This window comes from Ochotona curzoniae, unplaced genomic scaffold (assembly GCF_017591425.1).
Source record: "Ochotona curzoniae isolate NIBS_2020 unplaced genomic scaffold, NIBS_Ocur_1.0 scaffold_2587, whole genome shotgun sequence".
NCBI lineage: Eukaryota > Metazoa > Chordata > Mammalia > Lagomorpha > Ochotonidae > Ochotona > Ochotona curzoniae.
In genome coordinates, this window is record NW_024467096.1 from 11,045,701 (window position 1) to 11,053,477 (window position 7,777).

The 7,777-nt window shown below is 37.0% G+C and overlaps 1 non-coding gene across 1 annotated transcript; it reads left to right on the forward strand.

Moving 5' to 3' along the window:
• Positions 1-4,862: 4,862 nt before the first annotated feature.
• LOC121171416 lies at positions 4,863-4,969 on the forward strand. Its single transcript, XR_005886126.1, has one exon. It is a non-coding gene; the product is annotated as a U6 spliceosomal RNA (small nuclear RNA).
• Positions 4,970-7,777: the final 2,808 nt, after the last annotated feature.

Below are 7,777 nucleotides of genomic sequence, written 5' to 3' on the forward strand. Positions count from 1 at the left end.
CTTTTTAATTAAGATTTATTTGTTTTTATTGCAAAGTCAGATATACAGAGAGGAAGAGAGACAGAGAAGAAGATGTCAGTCCTATGATTCACTCCCCAAGTGACCACAAAGGCCAGAGCTGCGCCTATCCGAAGCCAGGAGCCAGGAACTTCCTCCAAGTGGGTGCAGGGTTCCAAGGCTTTGGGCCATTCTCAAATCCTTTCCCAGGCCGCAAGCGGGGAGCTGGATGAGAAATGGGGCTGCTGGGATTAGAACTGATGCCCACATGGGATCCCAGACACTTGCAAAGCAAGGACTAGAGCTGCTAGGCCACCACACCAGGCCCAAGACTTCCTATTTTTTAAGAGAACCCAAAAATATTTTTATGTGTACAGTAATCTAATTTTTAGGACATTATGATATTCATATCAAACATATGTTAAGGTCATCTGTTTGCAACTTTTTAATGTAAACTTATGAATTCTTGACCACATGGGCCTTGTTTAGATAATGTATTCTGGAGGAAAAAAAAAAAACTATCCTTATCAGAATGCTTTCTTGTTTTTCTCTTGTCTACAGTTAAGAAGTCAACTTGCTATTCTTTTTCAGCATGATGTGTTGAGACTAGCACTGTGGCACAGAGGCTAATGCCAGCACCAGTGATGTGATATTCTATATGGGCACCAGTTCAGGTTTCAGCTGCTCCAATTCCAACCCAGTTCCCTGATTCTGTGCCTGGCAAAGTAGTGGAAGATGGCACCAGTGTTTGGCCTTGTGCACGCAAGTGAGCATTTTTAAACAACAAGAAAACAAACACACAAAAACAAAACAAAAACCTCCTGCTTCCTGGCTCTGCCTGGCGAGGCCCTGCCATTGCAGCCATTCACGGAGGGAACCAGAAGGTGGAAGATCTCTTCCTCACTCTTGTTCTCGCTGACTCTGCCTTTCAAACAAGTGGAACGATTCTTCAAAATAAGAATTGAAACATTTATTTATTTGACAAATAGAATGGCAGAGATGGATGGAGAGACATAGACAGAGAGTTCCTCCATCCAATAGTTCACTCCAAAAATTACCTCAATGTGGAATAGGTTGAACCCAGAAATCAGGAATTCCATTCCAGTCTCCCCACATGGGCTGCAGGAGCACCTGCACCTTGAGCATCTTCCACTGCTTTTCAAAGCGCATTAACCAGCAGCTGGACTGGAAGAACAGATGGGGATAAAAGTGGCACTCTGATAGGACATGGTGGCATTGCGAGCAGTGGTTTAACTAACTACATCATAATATCAACCTTAAGTCCACTTTTTCTAAAATCGAAATTTGAACTCCCTTGACTATCATATAACTTAAACTTAGTGTAACTCAAATAGTATTATTATCCAGCCTTCATTTCTTCATCCAGTCATTTTTCCCATAGATATCTTGATTTTAGTAAAAATCATCATTATTAGCTCCCTGGATTAGAAATGCCTTGGGGTGCTTCAGCCCTGTGGGATATCCAGAAAAAGCTCCTGGCTGCTGGCTTCCGATTAGCTCAGTTCTGGCCATTGCAGCCATTTAAGGAGTGAACCAGCAAATGGAGGGTCTTTTTCTCTCTGCCTTTCCTTCTCTCCTTAAATATGATCTGCTTTTCCAATGAAAATAAATCTAAAAAAACAAACCAACAATAGATTCTTACACAGGCCTCAGTGATCCGCCTATGATCTAGCCCCCCAGCCCCTCCCTCATACTCAGCACTTTGGTCACATTACACTTCTTTCGGTCTCATACATTACAAACTCACCTCTCTGGCAAGACTTCCACCATTTCTCCTTTTCTTGCAAGAACGCACCACTAGCCCAGCATTTCAGCCACCGTATGAAGAAGTAATCTTGGCTTACTTCTCTAATCCCAATATGCCTCACCCTCGAGGAGTCTGTCTTTGTGCTTCTCTTTTCCTGAGTTGATGTGCAGGAGCATCTGTTTCATAAAGTTGCAGGGGAGGTTTGAGATCTCACACACACCTGGCACACACAATCAGCCAGTACTGCCAGAGGAAATCAGTGTAATACTTGATTCCCTCTTGTTCACAAGCTTCTTCACATTTACTGCTTTTAAGTAGCACTTCTTGATTATTTATGTTTCTTACTATTTTTAAGTATTCAATGACTATATTTCAGATCGTGATGCTGCATTGAGAACCCGACCAATAATAATAAGGTTATATGTTTATTTTGTTTAAAAGAGCATTTGTTCTGCTTAGAATGGAAGCTGTTGATGGACAGGGATTCTCTTTGAATCTGTTCCTGAAACTTGAGTGGAAACAGCCTCTTACTGACAACACCTGAAATCTACACTGTGAATTTCAAAAATATATGTTTGTCACACGCCTTGCTAGAGGATGGACACAGAAGAGGAAGTTAGTGAGGCCGTGCATGAAGGAATGGCACCAGAATCTTCCATAGCTAACCTGCCTATTTTCTGAAGAGACTTACAATTTGAAAGCCTTAGCACAGCCTGACCTTGAGTTATTGACAAAACGTGATAGTCCTTTCAGAATTTCATCCCTTTTACATTATGAAGTATGGAGGACAAAGCATGCTTCTCAAATGATGCACTTGAGTGTTGCTCTGAAGAATTTCACGTAAGCCACTCGTTCTCAGATTTTCCTGTCTTTCATGCAAAACACTATTTCTCAAAGGACATCTAAGAGAAAAAGTAAAATGCTCATAATTAAAAATAGGAACAATAGAAAAGATATGCAAAAACATTTTTCATACATAATTGCTATCACTCAGATATGTCTTTGTTTTTCATTGCCAGAACAGTCTTATTAGAATGACTGTTGCCATGTGTTTAACTTCTCAGCACTTCATAGATTTTTTTTTTTAGGCTCAGTACCATAGGCCCTAAGATTTTCCTTCCCCCTTCTCAAGCCTCCTCCCTTCAACTCACTGCTCCTTTATTGTTACAGTATTATAATCCTTCATTAACAGTCATATGTCCATCCTTCTGCTATTGAAGTGCATCCTGACCTTTTAGGTGTGAACAATGGCAGAGAGTCCAGCATCCTATTGTCAAGATAAATTTAACAGTTTCATTAGGAGTCCATCTTTGATATGAAAGTAGAGATGCATACTGCATCATATCTTCACATCTGGATATGATAGTCTATTACACAGTTGCTGTACATCCTATTAAAGGAAAAGTCATAAAGAAGGAATTTACAACATGAAGTTAAATAATATACTACCTAATCACCAATGTGTTACTGAAGAAGCGAGAAAGAAAATCAAAAGCCTTCTTGAAGCAAACTTCGCTAGTGTATAACCTGTCAATGAAGAAATTAATAAGAAAAAAAAACTTTTTGAAAAAATGAAAACAAGAACAAAAATATCAAAACCCATTAGATGTAGCAAAAACAGTATTGAAAAGGCTGTTGATCTTATATTTTGCATGAAAGCTGCCTTATATCAGAGAAAACATACATATATATACATATATTATTTTTTCTTTTGGGATTGACTTATTTCATTGAGCATAACGGTCTCTAGTTGTCATCATTTAATTGCAAATGATAGAATTTCATTCTTTTTTTTAAATTCATTTATTTTTATTGTAAAGGCAGATATACACAGAGAGTAGGAGAGACAGAGAACAAGATCTTCCATCCAATGGTTCACTCCCCAAGTGGCTGCATGGCTGGAGCCGAGCCAATCTGAAGCCAAGAGCCAGGAGCTTCTTCTGGGTCTCCCACATGGGTGCAGGGTTCCAAGGCTTTGAACTGTCCTCCACCGCTTTCTCAGGCCACAAGCAGGGAGCTAGATGGGAAGCAGGGCTGCTGGGGTTAGAACTGTAGGCCATAAAGCAACCTGGTGCATTCAAGACGAGGACTTTAGCCAGTATGCTATCATGCTGGGCCCAAATTCCATTTTTTTTAAATGACTGAGTAATATTACATGGAGTGGATATATCACAGTTTCTTTATCAACCCCTTTTTGTGTATGGGCGTCTAGGTTGTTTCCACATCTTTGCTATTGTGTATTGTGCTACTGTAAACATAGGCTTACAGACCTCTTTCTCATATGCAGATTTCATTTTCCTTGAATATATTCCCAGAAGTGGGATAGCTGGGTCATACATTAGATCTGTTTTCAGCTTTGTTAGCACTCTCCAGACTGACCTCCACAGTGGTGTACTAGCCTATGCTTCTACCAGGAGGATGCCTTTCTCCCCATATCCACGCCAGCAGCTGTGAATGTACTCCAATCTCACTGAAGTTATGTCTTAATCCATTTTGGTAGACGGTGTTTATTTTGCTTTTAGAAATGCCAGCTAATACTCTAATAAAAAGGGTATGTGGACATCACAACAGGATTCCAACAGGATTGGCTTTGGTCTAACCTCCCGTTTGGCATGGGGATCAACTGAGGCCCAGATAAAAGGCTAGTATGATCAACACTTTTATGTCCATCCCAAAGGTCTCTCAACTATTTAATTTGCTTTTATGTAGTCTATTTTTTTTGCTATTCAAAATTTACCGTGAAAAAATTAGCATAAGCAAATGAACAAAGAAAATAGTTTATTTAATACAATATCTTAATCTAGAGTGAGCAACCATTAATATTTTTTATATTTACACAATCTGTGTTTGACCCTAGCAGTTTGAAGTAAATTAGATAATGTAATATATTGTTCTTGTTACACAATTCAAAACAAGAGATTTTTTTTCTGTGAAAAAATAATGCTTTCACCACATCTAACAAAATTAAAAATGACTCTTTAATATAAATAAAGCCCTAACTTTGGCCATATTCTTTCATTTGATTCAATGATTCATATGTGGCTGGTTTGTGTAATTGAAACCTGATTATGGTCCATATGTTTTCTTTGATTATTAAGTGCTCATTTCGGCAGCACATACACTAAAATTGGAATGATACAGAGAAGATTAGCATGGCCCCTGTGCAAGGATGATTGTTAATCCTCTTAAACACTGTTTAATTTAAGGCATTCTCCCTTCTAATGTCATAACATTATTTCATTGTATTTATTGTTGTGCCTTCATAATTATTTGTTAAATAGACAGGGTAAGTTATACTGTAAAATTTGCTTCTTCTGGAAAAGTCTAAATCCTTATTTATTGATGTTTAGCTTATTTTCTATCCTTAATATTTCCTAGAACTAGAAGCTTTGCCAAAAGGACCTATTGTTTGAAAACAGAAATACCTCTGTTTTTGAAGATGGAGGTTTATGTTTATTTGGATTATTTTGATAGAAAATTTACCTCATACAGTAGGGGCTTGAATGAGGTGAAAGATACAATGGGGAGAACAGTGGGAATATGTGGTGGGCGGCAGGCAGTAGAGGAAACCACTACATTTTAGGGTCTTGAATCTAGTTGTGATCTTCAGAACTTCAGTTTGGTTAGTGCTTCATGATTTAGAACTGATTTAAAAGGGCTTATAATATCAAGGCAAACTATTAAAATCCATAATTTATAATGAGAAGCATAAGTTTTAAGTTAATGGAAATGTTAGCATTGTTGAAATTATCACACTTCCCCTAAACGGTGGTATCCAAGCCTGCTTACATACTAGAATTATCTGGGACTCAGAAAAAAAAAAAAAGAAAGAAAAAGAAAAATTCTGATTTAGTTGTTTGGGGTGGAGATTTGGCATTGGTATGCTTTAAAAGTTCCCCAGGTAATTCAAATATGCTACCAGAGCTGAGAAACACTGCTGTAGGTAGATCTAAACCAGAAGCCAAACTGTCATCAAATGTTTGTTTTGAAAACACAAAACTGGAATTTTGGATGTCAGTGATAGGAATAAAGAAAGCCTGATGGGTCAATATTAATCATTGGTGATTAGATTCTTTTTTACCAAGTTATTGGGGATTTATTTAAAATGTTATTTCAGTGCTTACTGGACAAAAATCCCAAATCCAGAATCCCTGTTTTCATCTCACTCTCAACTTCCCCACACTGTTGAAAACGCTAATTTAAGAGTGCTAGCATGGATCCTTAGGTTGTTTTTTAATAGACAAAGAAGATATATATTAAACAAAGATTATTCTGATAGTTATAATCCAGGGTAGAGGAGAAGAGGAATAGCAAAGAGGATTGCTAAGAAACCTTATTCCACATTATTCTGGCATATATTTTGCTAAGAAATAGATAAGATCAATGTTGTACTCAACATTTATTTGCAGCAAAAGATGCTGCAAAAGAGCTAAATTCTCTACTACTGAGTTTTTTATTCAGTAAGTTTGGGGTGGAACCCAAATAGTTAGACTTCATAACCAGTTCTAAGGCAGTGATTCTCAGCCAATGTAAACTGATTCCTAGGGAACCTTTGATAGTACCTGAGGATGTTTTAGTATTCCTATGGGGTTGGTACTGTAATCTAGTGGCTGAGAGACAAGGAATGCTGTTTAAACACACCCAATATTTGGGACTGCTACCAGATAAGAATACAGAACACTCAGCCAAATGTGAAACTTTAGATAAATGACTACAGAGATTTTTTCTTTGCATAAATATATCCCAAGTATTATATGGGAAATATTAACACTAACATGACAAAAAGAAGAAGAAGAAGAAGAAGAAGAAATATCATGGCCTTTTATTTAGCTGAAACTTCATTTCAATTTAAGTAAGCATCATATATTTTATCTGTTCATACCAGGACAGTCTCCCACACTAAAGAATTATCAAAAATGTAATGATGTCTGAATGGGAAAACCCAATTTAACGTTGATGCTTATACCTTTCATCTGTGGATCACATTTTGAGAACCACTGGACCATACTTGGACTAGTGCAGGTCTCCATGTGAGACCCAAGTCGCATGTAGAAAAATCACTGAGTTCCACCATCATCTGAAGTACACTTGAACAATAAAATTATAAACCACCTATAAAAACCTCCAATTCTAGGAAATTTACCTTAAAGTCACAGAAATAGAGCTTACTTATTCCATATAGTATCTGAATTAGCAAAGCAATTCTGTCTTTGGGGGGGGCTTCTCTTTTTTGTAAGAATCTCAAAAGAAATGCTTACTTACCTCAGTTATATAAGATGCTCCACTGAGTTAAAATATTTGAAGATTTATTTCTATCTGGCAGGTTACGCATCTTCAAGGAAATGGGTTGAAGAGAATAAAATGAAAAGGAACAGAATCCATCATTATCCAAAGATATGGATAACCATATCCTTTTGAATTTTTGTGAAAAAGACTATTAAAAAAATGTTCAGAATGACATCAATGAGAAATGCTTTGAATGTAAGAATCAGTATCAAAATTAAGGGTTAGTGCATTGTATTGGAGCAATTCTCCAAAGCATGTCAAAGAGTAAAACTATTTAAAGAAAGTGACACAAAAGAAAAATTATTGAGAAGGTCCAACGTTCTAATTATATCTTTTTATTTTTTAAATTTTTTTATTACTATTTTATGATACAGTTCTATAGGCTCTGGGATTTCCTTTCCCCTTCTTTAAATACTCTCTCACCCCACTGATGTCCCCTATATTACAACAGTATAGTTCTTCATAAACAGTCATAATTCCATCATTGCAGGCATGGAAAATGTCAGAGTTCAGCATCTTATTGTCAAGACAAATTTAACAGCATCATTGGGAATCCATTTTAAATCTGGAAGTAGAGGTGCATACTGCACTGTATCTTCACATCTGGATATGATAGTCTCCATTATACAGTACCTATACATCTCCTTAAATGAGAAGCCACAAAACAAAATCAACAACAGGGAGAAAAATAGAAATTTACAACACCATAAATTTAAGTAACATGCT